Below are 18859 nucleotides of genomic sequence, written 5' to 3' on the forward strand. Positions count from 1 at the left end.
AGCCGTTTAGCGTGGATGGAATGATAGTGGAACACTGTGTTAGTTATATGTATTTGGGTACACCTTTCACGTGTGACGGTTCTGTGTCTTCTGCTGTCAAGCTACATGCTAAAAACAAAAAAAAAGAAGGAGGCAGTAGACACCTGCCGAAACGATAATTACTCCCAGTGAGGTCTAAAGCACTGTTCAGGGGGTTCTGCGAACTCGACATTAAACCCTGCTGTGATCTCACTGAACGTTTCCCTTTGTGTCTCACAACACAAGGGGGCAGTCACAGCCTGCCCTCTAAAGACAACTCTCTACCTCCACGCAAAACTACAAGCACCTAATAACACACACACACCCTTCACCCAAATATTTTAAAATCATCATGGCGACTCCTACACCAGCCTCGGAGTCCCCATCTGGAGAGGGGACCATAAATGTCCCCAGGTCGGACTGCCTTTCTGTTGACGACCCTAAGTGTCTTGACACCCCCCTCAACTTTTTCTTCATTAACTTCTGCAACATTCGCGGTCTAAGATCTAATTTTCAATCTGTAGAACACCACCTCTCCTCTTCTAAACCTCATCTTCTTTTTCTCACTGAAACTCAGATGTCTGAGGCAACTGACAGTAGCCCCTTTTCTGTTCCCTCCTACTTTCTCTATCCTCATTTTCGATCCAAAGCTGGATGCTGCGTTTATGTGCGCAATGACTTAACCTGCTTCTTAAGCTGCTACTTAAGGGATGTAAAAGTACTTAAGGAATGTAAAGAGATTATTAGTGAGCCGTTAGTTTCTGTCTTTAGTGAGCCGTTAGTTTCTGTCTTTAGGAAATCACTGGAGTTGGGTGAGGTACCAGTAATGTGGAGGCAGGCTAATGTAGTACCCATCTTTAAGAAAGGAGATAAAACTTTAGCGTCTAAATATAGACCTGTCAGCTTAACTTCAGTTGTAGGTAAAATGTTAGAGTCAATAATAGCGAGGAACATTAGGGAACATTTAGACAAACATAACTTGATAAATCAGTCACAGCATGGCTTCACGAAGGGGAAGTCTTGCCTGACAAACTTGTTAAGTTTTTACAGTAGGGTGTACGAGGCAGTAGATAATGGTGATAGTTATGATATCTTATATCTGGACTTTAGTAAAGCATTTGACAAGGTACCCCATCAAAGGCTCCTGAGAAAGGTTAGGACACACGGGATAGATGGGAAGGTGTCAGGCTGGATAGGGTCATGGCTTAGTGACAGGCGACAGAGAGTGGTAATAAAATGTTCGAAATCCGAGTGGGGTCATGTAATTAGTGGGGTACCACAGGGATCAGTATTAGGGCCATTGTTATTTCTAATGTATATCAATGACTTGGATAGTGGAATTAGTAGTGATGTTAGTAAATTTGCGGATGACACAAAGATAGGTAGATTAATTACGTCAGAATCGGATGCCATCGTCTTGCAGGCAGACTTAGATAGAATGAATGAATGGACGGATAGATGGCAAATGCAATTTAATATCAATAAATGCAAAGTGCTTAGCGTAGGTAGAGGAAACCCACACAATAGGTACACATTAGACAACCAAACTCTGGTAGGTACAGGGTAAGAGAAAGATTTAGGAGTTATAGTTAGCTCTGAACTCCGTCTAGGGAAACAATGCATAGAAGCCAGAAACAAGGCAAATAGGGTACTAGGATTAATTTTTAGGAGTGTTAAAAGTAGAAGGCCGGGAGTAATATTAAAGTTATACTTGGCGCTGGTCAGACCTCATCTAGACTACGCGGTGCAGTTCTGGTCCCCACATTACAGGAAAGATATTGGTCTATTAGAATCAGTACAGAGGAGAATGACTAAAAGGATACAGGGGATGAGGAGTATTCCTTACGAGGCGAGGTTGAAGCTGTTAAATTTACATTCTTTAGAGAGACGTAGGTTAAGAGGGGACCTGATAGAAGTCTTTAAGTGGTATAAGGGTTATAACAAGGGAGATGTAAGCAAAATTCTTAGGATCAGCAACCAGAGTAGAACAAGAAATAACGGGTTCAAGCTTGAAAAATTTAGGTTTAGGAAGGAGATAGGAAAAAAATTGGTTCTCAAATAGAGTGGTAGATGAGTGGAACGGGCTCAGTAATCATGTAGTTAGTGCTAGGACACTAGAGAGCTTTAAGAAAAGATTAGACAAGTTTATGGATGGGGATAGCAGATGGAAATAGGTAGGTGCGTTTCATACAGGGACTGCCACGTGTAAGCCTGGTCGCTTCTTGCAGCTTCCCTTATTTCTTATGTTCTTATGCTCTCGTGCCCACGCTCTTGAATCTTCCGAGTTTTCCACCATCTGGCTACGACTACAGAGTCACTCTCATACTAAATTTATCTGTGCTGTATACCTCTCACCTAACTCCTCTGACTATAAGAAATTCTTTGACTACTTAACTTCCAAAGTGGAGCACATTCTGACCCTCTTCCCTTTTGCAGAGATCTCCATTCTTGGAGACTTCAATGTTCACCACCAGCTTTGGCTTTCCTCTCCCTTCACTGACCATCCTGGTGAACTAGCCTACAACTTTGCTATCCTCCATGACCTAGAGCAATTGGTGCAACACCCTACTCGTATTCCTGACCGTCTTGGAGATACGCCCAACATTCTTGCCCTTTTCCTGACCTCTAATCCTTCTGCTTATGCTGTCACCCTTTCTTCTCCGTTGGGCTCCTCCGATCACAATCTCATATCTGTACCTTGTCCTATCGCTCCAATCCCTCCTCAGGATCCCCTTAAGCGAAGGTGCCTCTGGCGTTTTGCCTCTGCTAGTTGGGGGGACCTGAGGAGGTATTTTGCTGATTTTCCTTGGAATGATTACTGCTTCCGTGTCAGAGACCTGTCTTTGTGTGCTGAGCACATAACAGATGTGAAAATGTCTGGCATGGAGGCGTACATTCCTCACTCTTTTTCTCGTCCTAAACCTTCTAAACCTTGGTTTAACACAGCTTCTTCTCGTGCTATACATGATAGAGAGGTGGCCCACAAAAGGTACTTAAGCCTTCCATCACCAGAATCTCATGCACTTTATATTTCTGCCCAGAACCATGCCAAGTCTGTTCTCCAACTAGCAAAAAACTCCATTAACAGAAAATGTCAAAACCTTTCAAGATCTAACTCCCCTCGTGATTTCTGGCATCTAGCCAAAAATATCTCCAATAACTTTGCTTCTTCTTCTTTCCCTCCTCTATTTCAACCAGATGGCACCACTGCTATCACATCTATTTCTAAAGCTGAACTCTTCGCTCAAACCTTTGCTAAAAACTCTACCTTGAACGATCCTGGGCTTGTTCCTCCCTCTCCTCCACCCTCTGACTACTTCATGCCACCTATTGAAATTCTTCGCAATTATGTTTTCCATGCCCTCGCTGGCCTAAACCCTCGGAAGGCTTATGGACCTGATGGGGTCTCTCCTATTGTTCTCCGAAACTGTGCCTCCGTACTTGCACCTTGCCTAGTCAAACTCTTTCACTCTTTCACGAAAATATCTAAAGTGCCTCCGTTCAAGCACGGAGGCACTTTAGATATTTTCGTGAAACTTTTGCTGTTGCCTTGGACATATCAAAAGCTTTTGATAGAGTCTGGCACAAAGCTTTGATTTCCAAACTACCCTCCTACGGTTTCTATCCTTCTCTCTGTAACTTCATCTCAAGTTTCCTTTCTGACCGTTCTATTGCTGCTGTGGTAGACGGTCACTGTTCTTCTCCTAAATCTATTAACAGTGGTGTTCCTCAGGGTTCTGTCCTGTCACCAACTCTTCTTATTATTCATTAATGATCTTCTAAACCAAACTTCTTGTCCTATCCACTCCTACGCTGATGATACCACCCTGCACTTTTCCACGTCTTTTCATAGACGTCCAACCCTTCAGGAGGTAAACATAGCACGCAGGGAAGCCACAGAACGCCTGACTTCTGATCTTTCTAAAATTTCTGATTGGGGCAGAGCAAACTTGTTATTGTTCAATGCCTCAAAAACTCAATTCCTCCATCTATCAACTCGACACAACCTTCCAGACAACTATCCCCTCTTCTTTAATGACACTCAACTGTCCCCCTCTTCTACACTGAACATCCTCGGTCTGTCCTTTACTTATAATCTGAACTGGAAACTTCACATCTCATCTCTAGCTAAAACAGCTTCTATGAAGTTAGGTGTTCTGAGACGTCTCCGCCAGTTTTTCTCACCCCCCAGCTGCTAACTCTGTACAAGGGCCTTATCCGTCCATGTATGGAGTATGCTTCACATGTCTGGGGGGGTTCCACTCATACTGCTCTTCTAGACAGGGTGGAATCAAAAGCTTTTCGTCTCATCAACTCCTCTCCTCTAACTGACTGTCTTCAGCCTCTCTCTCACCGCCGCAATGTTGCATATCTAGCTGTCTTCTACCGCTATTTTCATGCTAACTGCTCTTCTGATCTTGCTAACTGCATGCCTCCCCTCCTTCCGCGGCCTCGCTGCACAAGACTTTCTTCTTTCTCTCACCCCTATTCTGTCCACCTCTCTAACGCAAGAGTTAACCAGTATTCTCAATCATTCATCCCTTTGTCTGGTAAACTCTGGAACTCCCTGCCTGCTTCTGTATTTCCACCTTCCTATGACTTGAATTCCTTCAAGAGAGAGGTTTCAAGACACTTATCCACCAATTTTTGACCACTGCCTTGACCCTTTTACGGGACTGGCATTTCAGTGGGCATTTTTTTTTTTTATTGATTTTTGTTGCCCTTGGCCAGTATCCTTCTTACATAAAAAAAAAAAAAAACTCTTTCAGCTCTGTCTGTCAACATCTACCTTTCCTTCTTGCTGGAAGTTTGCCTACATTCAGCCTGTTCCTAAAAAGGGTGACCGTTCTAATCCCTCAAACTACCGTCCTATTGCTTTAATTTCCTGCCTATCTAAAGTTTTTGAATCTATCCTCAACAGGAAGATTCTTAAACATCTATCACTTCACAACCTTCTATCTGATCGCCAGTATGGGTTCCGTCAAGGCTGCTCTACTGGTGATCTTCTGGTTTTCCTTAATGAGTCTTGGTCATCCTCTTTTAGAGAATTTGGTGAAACTTTTGCTGTTGCCTTGGACATATCAAAAGCTTTTGATAGAGTCTGGCACAAAGCTTTGATTTCGAATTTACCGTCCTACGGTTTTTATCCTTCTCTCTGTAACTTCATCTCAAGTTTCTTTTCTGACCGTTCTATTGCTGCTGTGGTAGACGGTCACTGTTCTCCTAAATCCATTAACAGTGGTGTTCCTCAGGGTTCTGTCCTGTCACCCACTCTCTTCTTATTATTCATTAATGATCTTCTAAACCAAACTTCTTGTCCTGTCCACTCCTACGCTGAAGATACCACCCTGCACTTTTCCACGTCTTTTCATAGACGTCCAACCCTTCAGGAGGTAAACATTTCACGCAGGGAAGCCACAGAACGCTTGACTTCTGATCTTTCTAAAATTTCTGATTGGGGCAGAGCAAACTTGGTATTGTTCAATACCTCAAAAACTCAATTCCTCCATCTATCAACTTGACACAACCCTCCAGACAACTATCCCCTCTTCTTCAATGACACTCAACTGTCCCCCTCTTCTACACTGAACATCCTTGGTCTGTCCTTTACTTATAATCTGAACTGGAAACTTCATATCTCATCTCTAGCTAAAACAGCTTCTATGAAGTTAGGCGCTCTGAGACGTCTCCGCCAGTTTTTCTCATCCCCCCAGCTGCTAACTCTGTACAAGGGCCTTATCCGTCCATGTATGGAGTATGCTTCACATGTCTGGGGGGGGTTCCACTCATACTGCTCTTCTAGACAGGGTGGAATGAAAAGCTTTTCGTCTCATCAACTCCTCTCCTCTGTCTTCAGCCTCTCTCACCGCCGCAATGTTGCATATCTAGCTGTCTTCTACCGCTATTTTTATACTAACTGCTCTTCTGATCTTGCTAACTGCATGCCGCCCCCTCCTCCCGCGGCCTCGCTGCACAAGACTTTCTTCTTTCTCTCACGCCTATTCTGTCCACCTCTCTAACGCCAGAGTTAACCAGTATTCTCAATCATTCATCCCTTTCTCTGGTAAACTCTGGAACTCCCTGCCTGCTTCTGTATTTCCACCTTCCTACGACCTGAACTCCTTCAAGAGTGAGGTTTCAAGACACTTATTCACCAATTTTCAACCACTGCTTTGACCCTTTTATGGGACTGGCATTTCAGTGGACACATTTTTTTATTGGATTTTTGTTGCCCTTAGCCAGTGTCCTTCCTGCATATATATAAAAAAAAATAAAATAAAATAAAAATGTCACGTGCTAAAGTTTGTGTAATTGTTACAGAAAAATAATGATATTCCATTCATAACGTGTGTTCATTCATTCAAACGTGTGTTTGATGCAGCGCTCTTGTCATCCCTAGTATATGGCTGTGAGTCCTGGGTGGGTGCGGACATAAAACCAGTGGTTAAGCTGTACAACTGGTCACTGAAGCAGTTTCTAGGGGCGAGGAAAACAACTCCTAACGTGGTCTGCTATGATGGAGTGTGGCTATCCGTCACTTCCGGACCTTGTGAAGTACAGATAACAAATTCTTTAGGAAAATGTGGAAGGACAGGTCCAGTATGAGTGTTGATCCCTTATCCTTTGCAATGAGAAAAGTTATGGGAGAGAACACACCAGCAGTTAAGGTTGTAAATGAAATGATACGAGAGGAAGTGTCATAATAATATGTCAATATTATTAGAAAAAGCAAAGAGAAGTGTGGCGGAATCAAGTGGTTCAAGATGTATTGTATACAGAGATATTAATCCTACTCAAAGTACACATACCATTTACACTGAAAGGAAATTTGTAAATGAATATCATAGATTGGAATTTACGAGGTTTCGACTTTCTGGCCACACCCTAGCCATAGAAACTGGGAGATGGAACAGGCAAGGGCGTGGCCGCTTACCGTTGGAAGAGCGGCTGTGCCCGTGTGGTGAGGTGCAGACGGAGAAGCACGTGGTAGAGCAGTGTGCTCTCACCCAACATTTGAGAGACCGTTATTCCTACCGAACTATGGAGGATATTTTTACAAAATGGTCAAACAATGTGATCTGTAATGTGAATTATGATGTGCTTAAGGTGTACAGATGAAATGTATGGGTGTGATTAATTCTTGATTTGTATCAGTGTTTCAAATGGTTATTTTAGTTGAAGAAAGGAGAAATGTGTTACCAAAATTTAAGTCAAATTTTATTTTATTTTTTTTTTTTTTGAGCTCTTGTGCTGAAATTTCAGTATAGTGATCTAATGATTAACAAAATTGTGGACTACAATACTTGCTTGCTGTGGATATTTATAATTATTTTGTGGTCAATAAATCTATCTATCTATCTATCTATCTGGCCCTCCTCTCCACAGTTGTGACACCTCACCGTGGACACAGCGGGCTTCGCAGGAGGAGAAACGATTTGCTTAGAAGGAGGCATATCCCTGGGTGGCAACTTCTTGGGTCGTAGATATGTAGAATCCTTTGGATAGACGTTATGGGCAGACACCCAACAATCCGCAAGGCTGGCCACATCCTCCAGCTTCACGTCTCTTCGCTCCTTAAGAAAAAGGCGAAACTCAGGGGTTAGCGAGAACAGAAACTGATCCAGCAAAAAGAAATCCTTCAGATCATCGTACTCCTTTTTAACCTTCCACGATATTCAAGCCAGGAATTGAGTAATCTGCCTAGTTAAGTGAGGAACTGCTGATAATTTTGTCCTACCCTAATCATGGCGGACTTAAACTCGTGGCGATATGCATCAGGGAGTCTTGCTGAATCCTGTTATTAAAGCTTGCTTTCATTTAATTAATTTAATTTAGTTAATTTAATTAATTAATTTAATTAAGTAGACCGTAGTCACCGGTGGCGGAAGTTGGGAGAGATATACAGTTCAGCGGCCTTACCCGTGAGAAGACAACGAAGTCGAGCGGCATAACTATGTCAATTTTTAACAAGGCTTCCACCCGTTCGAATCTTGCCAGGTAAGTAGCAATATCTTCATCCTTGTAGCCAGGTAAGGTAGGCCTGGTAACAGGATCACTTAATGTTAAAGGCTGTATCGGCCTGGTAGCCGAAGCCTGAATCTCCGCCAGTCTAATCTCCTCTCTCTTTCTACTTGCTCTCGTTTTTCTGCTTGCTCGGCTTGCTTTCGTCTTTCTGCTCACTCCGCTTGCTCTCGTTTTCTCGCTCTCGCTGACGTTCCTCCCGCAGGAATGCCCACTGTTCCCTGATCCATTGGCTCACCTCCGTGCCTTCCAGACCCAAGTACTCGGCTTGAACTGCTCAAAATCAAGCATGTTAAATGGATGGCGGAAGATGGTAACAAAAAAATGACCACACAACAGACACAAACAAACGTTGTCAATGTTTATCAAGTCAAAAACACGTGGCAGTGTAAGCGAGAGGACAAAACTACACCTCACTAAAAGACGACAACAACAACAACTCTTGACAAGAGTCGGGTGAGAGAACAACAAATCCGCATCTCACCTCACAATCCAGGGCGTTGAAAACACCCGAACGCACTTGGTAGTGCTGGCGAGGAGACAACATCCACACTCACCATGAATCCTTACTCCCGGGCTTCAGGTAGCAAGGGCGAACACTAGCTAATTACACACGCTCAATCTGCACAAGTTGCGAAGACGTTAACAGCAGCCGAATCCTGGCGAAGTCGCCAATATGTCAGGACCGGGCTGGCTACTCTTCCCGTCAACACCCCTTCAAGATTGGGATGTAAAGAAAACGAGGAAGAACGTACTCCAGTTATAATTAACAAAAACAAACCCACAACCCAACAATAATAGAAATATCCGGCAATATCACCAAGAATCCTAGGGGAGTCCTTGGAGGCCGGCGTCCTGGCAGCCGTAGGAATCTCGCTTCGACCGGTAGGGGTTGAACCAGGAACGAGTTGGGACCGACGGCAGATTAATGCCAGGTACTGAAGGCAGATGAGATCAGCCCACAATCTTCACCGAAGCCTTCTGGAGTGATAGAGGAGAACAGCTGAACGGACGTGTAGTTATGGCAGGTGGTGAGAGCTGTCTGCCGCCTGGTGTCTGCTGACCTCTCGATGTCAGCTCCTGCAGAGTTCCCTTTACCAAGGAGGGAGGGGGTGGTGACGAGGGCACTCGAGGCGTTGCTCCGAAGCGGTGACGCTGTATCATTAGGAGTCAGCAGCCGGAGTCACTTCTGCTCGAGGATTCGAGAGAAGAAGAGAAACCTTGGGCGAGACACTCCGCCCTTAACGAAGAGGAAGGACGATCATTCCTCCCTTTCCCAAAGTAGTTAAAGGGGTGCTTAGATGGTTGGCGATTCTCTCACACCCACTCCGTTTAACATTTATTTATAAAATATGTGCCATTATTGTAATTTTCAGATAAACATCTGTCCTAAGTGGCAATTCTTTAAGAAAATAAAAATCCTGGGTTCACAACTGCATCCCATCAAGGCTGAGGGAAGATGGGAAATAATGGGTGTGGACCTTACATGCCCCTTTGAAATAACAAGAAATAGAATGGAATAAAATAAATTTGTCATCACAACGGCAGATCTATTTATCAAGTGGGTTGTGGCCTGCCCACTGAAAGACAGTGTTGCCCGGTCCACAGTGCAAATGATTTACACCCTTGGGCCACCCTCCGAAATTATAACTGATCAAGGAAGGGAATTTGTGAATGAGGTAAATGCAAGAGATTTTCTTTGGTCAATAATAAACATAAATAAATAAAATGATCGATAATAAACAAAAAAAAATAAAAGTAAAGAGAAGCTATTGATATTCAATAAAAGGTGCACTTTCTGATCACTAATTAGGAAGTGACTTATCAATAGATTTTTGTTATCTACAATTCCTAATGATTAGTATTTTGAAATTCAGGTTATTCATGTTAAATGAACCATGATCTGTTGTAGTTTAATACTCTGCTTGTTGATGTCTAAATAATTGACACTACAGGGGACGTTCATCCTTTTTATGGTGAAAAATTAAATACAGCCGTGATTTATATAAAACTCCACTAGGAAGTAGCTATGATACCTACTTGCGTGTGTAGAGATTTTCATGACTATTGTATGTAAAGAAAAAGAAAAAAAATAGTTACCATGAATTTCATTGATTTTTTTTCATCTAATTTATATCGATTACCCCTCAGACATTTCTAAACATAGATTAACTTTAAAATTATCTCTGATAAAGTTAATCATTCATTTATATCTTTTTGCCAGCAACTTTTATGATGAAAAAAAAAAAAAACTGTAAAGGTTGCTAACTTTGACGCAGCTACATACGAAAATGTCCTTGATAAAAAATTATGCATTTCACCGAATCCAAATTTTTCTTGCAAAAAAAAAAAAAAAAAAAAAAAAAACAATGGTAAATATAACAAAACAAAATTAAGTGAGGAGAAGAAAACTGAAGGTGGAATATAATTTTAAAGATCAACAACTTACATTCGAGAAAACGGGGTTCGAAGCCGCCAGACGCGTCCTTTAGTTTCTTGTTTCACATCTTCCTTTTGTGAGGCAGGTTCTTCGTCGAGGTCGTACATTGTATTCCCAGCCTCTCACCCAGATGAGTGGCAGCATAATTGACGTTATTGATGGAGGCAGCGACAGCAGCTGCAAACACCACCATCCTCTTGGTGACACCTCGATGTTTAGGGCACCATCCTCTCGGTGACACCTCGATGTCTGCAAACACCACCATCCTCTTGGTGACACATAAGAACATAAGAAATAAGGGAAGCTGCAAGAAGCGACCAGGCTTACACGTGGCAATTCCTGTATGAAATATACCTACCTATTTCCACCTACCATCCCCATCCATAAACCTGTCTAATCTTCTCTTAAAGCTCTCTAATGTCCCAGCACTAACAACATGATTACCGAGTCCGTTCCACTCATCTACCACTCTATTTGTTAACCAATTTTTTCCTATCTCCTTCCTAACCTAAATTTTTCAAGCTTGAACCCGTTATTTCTTGTTCTAACCTGGTTGCTGATCCTAAGAATTTTGGTCCCCAATTCCTGACCTGATTCCTAAGAACCAGGTCCCCTCTTAACCTACGTCTCTCTTTAACAACTTCAATCTCGCCTCGTAAAGAAAACTCATCCCCTGTATCCTTTTAGTCATTCTCCTCTGTACTGATTCTAATTGACCTATATCCTTCCTGTAACGTGGGGACCAGAACTGCACAGCGTAGTCTAGATGAGGTCTGACCAGCGTCAAGTATAACTTTAATATTACTTCCGGCCTTCTACTTTTAACACTCCTAAAAATTATTCCTAGTACCCTATTTGCCCTGTTTCTGGCCTATATGCATTGTTTTCCTAGACGGATTTCAGAGCTAACTGTAACTCCTAAATCTTTCTCGTACCTTGTACCTACCAGAGTTTGGTTGTTTAATGTGTACCTACTGTGTGGGTTTCCTCTACCTACGCTAAGTACTTTGCATTTATTGATATTAAATTGCATTTGCCATCTATCCGTCCATTCATTCATCCCATCTAAATCTGCCTGCAAGGCGATGGCATCCGATTCTGACGTAATTAATCTACCTATCTTTGTGTCATCCGCAAATTTACTAACATCACTACTAATTCCACTGTCCAAGTCTTTGATATATATTAGAAATAACAATGGCCCTAATACTGATCCCTGTGGCACTCCACTAATTACCTGACCCCACTCGGATTTCGAGCTGTTTATTACAACTCTGTCGCCTGTCGCTAAGCCATGACCCTATCCAGCCTAAAACCTTCCCATCTATCCCGTGTGCCCTAACCTTTCTCAGGAGCCTTTGATGGGGTACCTTGTCAAATGCTTTACTGAAGTCCAGATATAATATATCATAATTATCACCATTATCTACTGCCTCGTACACTTTACTGTAAAAACTTAAGGGGGTATAGAGGGAAAAATATGCAGAAAATTATTTTTTATTTATTTATTTATTTATTTTTTGGGGAAAGTGATCACCCACTATTCAGCAATACTGTGTTAAAGTTTCAATACTGTACAGCTACTCTAAGTTGACTTTTTTTGCCTGTTATGTACACCTACGTCAAAATCACGAAAAAACTCACGTATGGATGCATAACACTCAAACTTTATTTATGTATCTTTTCTTCATGAATATCTATAATCTATGTCTGGCAACTCAATAACCCGGAGCAGCCTCCCTCAAGGCATTATGTATTTAGTGACGTTCCCGTCTCCGTGAAGGAAGGGTAGGTACCTCGCGCGATCAGCTGATTTTTTTTTTTTTTTTTTTTGACATCTTCCCGCTTTACCAGTCAGCTACCACGCAGCCACAGTCAACTGTACAAGATGGGTGGAGTAAAGAAGAGTAATCTTGAGAAGAGGAAACGGCTTGAAAAGGCAAGGAACTTATTACAAGAAAAGAGAAATTCATCATCAGAGGCCAAGGAGGAAGCTTCTTACCTCAGCTGCCCCAAGTGGTGCTTTCTCACCACGGTGCACCTCACCCCGCAAGCGTACACGTTCACCCGTCAAGCTATCAAGCACAGAAGAGAGGCACAAGGTAATGGCCTTGGCTTCAAGTGACTTGAAGAAACACAGGATGAAGAATATAAGCGAGGGACCAAACTTATGGTGGGATTTGCTGTGGCTCAGGCAGTGTCAAACTTCAACGCTGGGTATGTAGAAACCATTATCTACAGAGACATTTGGGTTCCAGTCACTGAAAGGACAATGGCGTACCTTCTTCGAGCAAACAAGGTGATGAAGAAGCCCATCAAGAGGAAGTTACGATGCAAGAAACTGTAGAGGGACCTCACACGCAGCAAGCAGTCACTAGCGGAACGCGGCGCGGCGTAGAACATCAAACTCCAGACGCTGTTTTCTCAAAACACAGGTATGTACACTCTAGCTAACATAACTTTCTTATTTATTAATGGATTTTCATGATTTTTTTTTTCACATTTTGTTTCTAGATAAATTGTCTAGAACCGTCATTGAACACTTTTTAAATACCAATAAGAATATTAAAAAAAAAAATTTGTTTTGTAAAAAAATAGTTTTCTGTTTAGCATAATACACCAAGATCTCTTCAAAAAGTAGTCAATGAGAGTGTTAGAACAACTCTTCTTCTATTTAAGGAACTAAAAAAATATGTTCTAACTTTAGATGTTAATGAGTTATGTTGCGATTACTAAGACCATATATTTTAGTTTCTTTTTTTTCAGATATCTGGCTGTAACTCGGCATGAGGACACCTACAAACAATTCACACCTTCAATAAAAATATTATTTGGCCACAATGTGTTTTACTGATTGACCCTTCGTGAAGCCATGCTGTGACTGATTTATTAAGTTATGTTTGTCTAAATGTTCCCTAATGTTCCTCGCTATTATTGACTCTAATATTTTACCTACAACTGAAGTTAAGCTGACAAGTCTATAGTTAGACGCTAAAGTTTTATCTCCTTTCTTAAAGATAGGTACTACATTAGCCTGCCTCCACATTACTGGTACCTCACCTGACGCTAAAGTTTTATCTCCTTTCTTAAAGATGGGTACCACATTAGCCTGCCTCCACATTACTGGTACCTCACCTGACTCAAGTGATTTCCTAAAGACAGAAACTAACGGCTCACTAATAACCTCTTTGCATTCCTTAAGTACTCTGGGATATATTTCATCTGGTCCTGGAGTCTTGAACATTTTTAGCCTATCTATCTCCTGTTCCACTATCTCCCTAGTTATGGAAATATTCTCATCTGCTCTAAACATCTGCTCACTATCTGGCATATCCTGCATGTTTTCCTCGGTGAAGACAGTTAAGAAATACTCACAGAATTTTACTAATCTCCTCCCCTGAACTAACCAGCTCCCCATCTGCTGCCTTTAATGGACACCTCAATGTTTAGGGCAAAGTCTCCGCAGAGAATCAATCATGTAGAGCGAGCGGGGTGAGTACCAGTCTTGGAGCCACCAGCGCGCTGCCCAGACGGTTACCAAGCGGAGCCGGTTCCGGAATTGGTTCCGCGGAGAATCGGGTAGAGCGCGCGGGGCTGGTACTAGAGTCTTGGAGCCGCCAGCGCGCTGCTCAGACGGTTACCAGGCGGAGCCGGTTCCAGAATCGGTTCCGTGGGGAATCCTTTAGAGAGCGCGTTGTGAGCACCAAGTCTTGGAGTCGCCACCTCGCTGCTCAGACGGTTACCACTAATATGGAGCGGTTCCAGGACTCATCTAGAATACTGGCAGAGATTATTAGAAGCTCCTCGTTAGACACACTAATTTTCCCCAGATAACAGAGTGTACACTATCGTTCCATCATGTAGTATGTAGAATTCCATCTAGTTTCTACATCCTGAATAAGTTTTTTTGAAGGCTGCTTGTGCTGCTCTTGCACCTGAATGAACTTATCACACTGTGATGAAAAAAAAAAAAAAAAAAAACTTACAATAGTCTTTATTTTTTCTTTTAGCTTCTTAATGGAGTCCTGAACAACTAGATTCAAAGTGTGTGTAAAAGCACGGGGTATGGCGAACATTCATTTGTTTTATTGCTGCAGTCATGTTAGCAGCATTGTCAGTCACAAATAAGTGAATTTTATCTAAAATGTTCCATTTATTGCAGGCAAGTCTTATCTCTTCTGCAATATTATCTGCTGTATGGGACTTAACCATACGGACAGTATCAAGCACAGCAGACTTGAGGACCCACTGTGGGGATGTGATGAGCTGTCACTGTGATGAATGCTCTTGTTTGTCGGGATGTCCATATGTCTGTTGTTAAAGCAATACGTTTAGCTTTCTCCAGCTCTTCACGGACTCTTTCTGTTGAAAATAGAAAGACATGGCTTGGCAAGTTATGTCAAATGGGTTTGAGTCCATTTACTAATCTCTTGAACCCCTTGTATTCAACAACAGATAGCGGTTGTAAGTCTTCCACTACCATCCTGACAACCAGAGCGTCAAGTTCTTTCTTTTTATTCGAATCATTCTTATATGGGTGAGCCCTAGTGATAGCCTCGATCAGTGTTAGTTGAGCAGAGGTGGATGGTCTGAGGTGTTTGGCAGCAATTTCCATATCTGCATCCTCCTTGAACTCCGCATATTCAATGGAATGTCTGGTGCGCAGTTGTTTGATTATGTTCGATGTACTTCACTGTACTTCAGCTTATCTTTACACACCAAGCATACAACGACGTCCACACTGGAGCTATTCTGTTCCGCTTGGATGCCATTGTTTTTCGTGAAATTTAAGCTTAATAAGGGAGATGTACACCTCCGTTCTCTATGTTCTGAAGCTGCAAAGTAGATATAAATGCGATATGTGCACCTTTAGCACGCTGCCTTTGAAAAAGACTTGGTGCCTGTAAAAATACAACGTTATAATGTGAGAGAGGAAGGGTTGGAGTACAACGTGCAAGTTATTTTGAATATCTGAAAAAAAAAAATAAGGTCTTTATATTCATGAGAATGATGGTCACAGATTCCCTCTCCCTTAGGTAATTTTAGCTCTTATGAACAAGTCGACAACAAAGCAAAGCAACGGAAAAGAGAAAAGATGGGGAGGGGGAAGTGAGGATAGTGGAAAGAATAGGGGGGTGATAAGAAGGGAATTGTTGTGGGAGAAAAATTCACTGGGGCTTGACCCAGGCACAATTTGAATTTTTGGTTACTTTATCACGGGAGATATACCAATTGAGACGAGATATTCCAAGGGGCAAGGGAGACAAGTTTCTCGTCAGGGGAAGCAGGGAGAGAACACTCAACCGAGCCAGCCAAGCACAACACAGCCACTGCCACAGACACCACCCATGCCCTCAAACGCCGGGGCCGAACCCCGCACGAGCTTGGGGCCAGACCAGCACAGCCCCAGCCAGAACTAACACCAAGATACAAGTCAGATAGAAAGTTTCAAAAAGTTTTTTTTTTTTTTTTGTGCTTTTATTGGTTTCCAAAGAAGGACAGAGGAAGTACATCCGTATAGCGGAGGAACCTACAGTTTTACGTGGAATCCGAAAAAAACGAATAGTAGCAGAGTGGGTTGGTGATGAGATTTTATGGTATGATGTGGATGGGATGGGTGAGGAGAGCTGTGTCGGTCCTTTCTGGTTGTAGGGGGAAGCCTCGGTCTTCTGGCACGTCCTGCAAAGGCCAACCTGCTCAAGAAAAAGAAAATTAAATGGGCCAATTTAATGGAGTGTGGTGTCATGTGCACAGTGGGGGAGGAAAAAAAAAAAGATTGAGGATGGTTTGCGATAGTGATTGACGTGACGGCAGGATGTGTATTTACAGAAGCTCGGAAGAGTCCCTCACCGCAGTGAGTGGTCACACCTACCGCCATCTGTCTGTACACGGTAAGTCGCCGGTGGTGGGGGGTGAATGGTGATTCCTGCATGAATGCTTCCAGGGCCCCGCCCTACCATCTCTAGACAATCTTCCTGCCCAGCGCTTACCGCACCGAACTACCTCTGGGGTGGGGGGTGCTAGTTAAGTGGCTTCCACTGGATGGTGTGGTTACCGTCCCCGTCATCAGTATTGGCCGCTCCATAACTGCCACAGGGGGTACCACTACCAAAACGTCATGCCGACGGCCGGGGACCCCATCGCCGTTAATTCCCGTTGAATTTTGTCTGTGAGGGGATCTAACGACCTGGCACGGGCCAGTTGCGTTACATCGTCCGAATACTGAATAGTTAATAAGTCATTGTGGGCACGGGAAGGGGGGGAGGGGGGAGGGCTCAGGTCAGATGTATATATATATATATATATATATATATATATATATATATATATATATATATATATATATATATATATATATATATATATATATATATATATATTAAAAAGGGTGGGGGAGAGTACAGAGCCTTGTGGGACTGGGGGTAAAAAATGCTGAAAAGATAGTCTCTCTCTCTTCCAGAAAACTACATCAGATTCGTTGTGTTAAAAGAGGTAGGTTGAAGTTGCTACAAATTTTGTCTTTTAATTCAATGTGCCAAACAGAGTCAAATGCTTTTTTGACATCTTTAGTGACAAGAGCAGTTTTGTAGTAAGGCTTGTTGAAATCTAAGTATGCTACAATGCTATTAAGGGCGTCCTCAGTTGAGGCGTTCCTCCGGAAGTCGAATTGCTGCGGCTCCAGCAACCCGTTACCTTGGAGGAACGCTCTCAATCTCCGGTTGATTTAACGCTCAAAAGTTTTACCGAGAATTTCTAGATGGCTTGTGGGGCGATAGTTTTCTGGTAAGTGAGAGTTTTTACCGGGCTTTGCAATGAGGGTTATGTTGGAAATCTTGAATGCCTTTGGGAAGTATCCAGAGGAAAGGCAAGCGTTGAAAATTTTTGTCAGGCTGGATATAATTTCTGGAGGGGAGGCTCTACACCATTGGCCAGGTGATTCCTGAGGGGCCGGGGGCTCGCCGCGGGGTGTGCCAGGAGTGTTGGGGGTAGAGGTATGTTAACTGTATTGTATTATGTGGTAGCGCGTTTTCTAGGTTTTGGTGTACAAGATCACTGATGTGGTTTATGTGGGCAATAATTCGCTCATGGAGAGGGAAAGGGTGTCGTTGAAAGATATTGCGCCTGTATGTTTGGAAGGTGTTGGCTACCTGGTCTGGGTCTGTGACGTGGTTCCCGTTCACTAGGAGGTACTCGAATCTTTCCCACTGGCATCCCTTCAGCCTGTGCACCATGTGCCAGAACCGAGTAGGATTACCGCAGCAGGCTCCGTCCATATGGGAGACTAGATTCCTCCAGTGAGCGCTGTGATCATCCTGTAGGCTGTTTATTATGTGTGTGCGGAGGATACTGAGGTCTCTGTAAATGGTTATGTGGTTGTGCATGTTTTATAGAAAACATGTTCTGTAGCATACTAGTAATCTTTGTGTTCTTATGGAAGGTCTGAACTCTATGTGAATTTTGTTGTTTCTTTGGTATATGTCTGTTGGTTGATGTTAGAGTGTCATTGTGTAGCAGCTCTAGGGCACTGTCTATTCCTGTATAGAGTTGGTCTTCGAGCTGTGTTGGTCTGTGTAAGTCTGTAAGCGTTTCATTGAAGTCCTCCCAGTCAGCGGAGCGGTAGTCGGGGACAGGTGGGGATGCGATGGATATGGGGTTGGAGGATATTTTAAGGATTAGCGGAACGCGGTCCGAACCACAGAGGGGTCCGTGGGAGATGTGGTGGTGAAAAGGTAAGGATTGGCGATTGGAGAGGATGAGGTCCAGCCTGCCAGTCCCATTGTGGGCAAAGCAGGTAGGGAAGTCGGGCCCAAGGAAACGAAGGCGTTTCAGTTTTGAGTTGTAGGAGTTCGTGTCCGTGTTGGTTGTTGTAGGAGTGTCTGAATGCTGTTCGTCTTGCATTAAGGTCTGCCATTATGTAAACTGGCATGTTTGTGTGGTTGCTGAGGTTAAGGCTGGTGTCTGATGTATACGGTGGCAATAAAAAATTGTCCTTGTTGTGTTTCGATCTTGGTGGCCAGGAAGTGGGCTGAAGGCCAGTCGGTTACGTGTATGTGTTTGATGTTACCGTCATGGCGTGTACCTACTGTGTATCATGTGGTGCATCAGTATAGTTTGATGGGTTTAGGTGGTAAACCTGTGTGATTGAGAACGTTGTCTGGATATAGATCGAATGGCCTCTGAAATATGGTGTCTATTATTCCAGAAACCGAGACAGTTTAATTGTACTACTGTGATCATGATTAAGCGTTTTTCCTACCCCTCGATGCGGTTCGTGTAGATGGGGGGAAGGTTGGGGTACGGTTGTAAGGTGTCGCTTTATGTCGTTCTTTTTTGTGGTGGTGTTGGTGGTGTTGGTTTGACTGGTAATGGTGGGAGTGG

At 43.0% G+C, this 18859-nt stretch overlaps 1 long non-coding RNA gene across 1 annotated transcript; it reads right to left on the bottom strand.

Moving 5' to 3' along the window:
* Positions 1-6713: 6713 nt before the first annotated feature.
* Positions 6714-9768, bottom strand: LOC135089943 (uncharacterized). Its single transcript, XR_010261687.1, has 2 exons — positions 7939-9768; positions 6714-7592 (listed from the first exon to the last, which is right to left on the bottom strand). It is a non-coding gene; the product is annotated as an uncharacterized LOC135089943 (long non-coding RNA).
* Positions 9769-18859: the final 9091 nt, after the last annotated feature.

Source organism: Scylla paramamosain, chromosome 34 (genome assembly GCF_035594125.1).
Source record: "Scylla paramamosain isolate STU-SP2022 chromosome 34, ASM3559412v1, whole genome shotgun sequence".
Taxonomy (NCBI): Eukaryota; Metazoa; Arthropoda; class Malacostraca; order Decapoda; family Portunidae; genus Scylla; species Scylla paramamosain.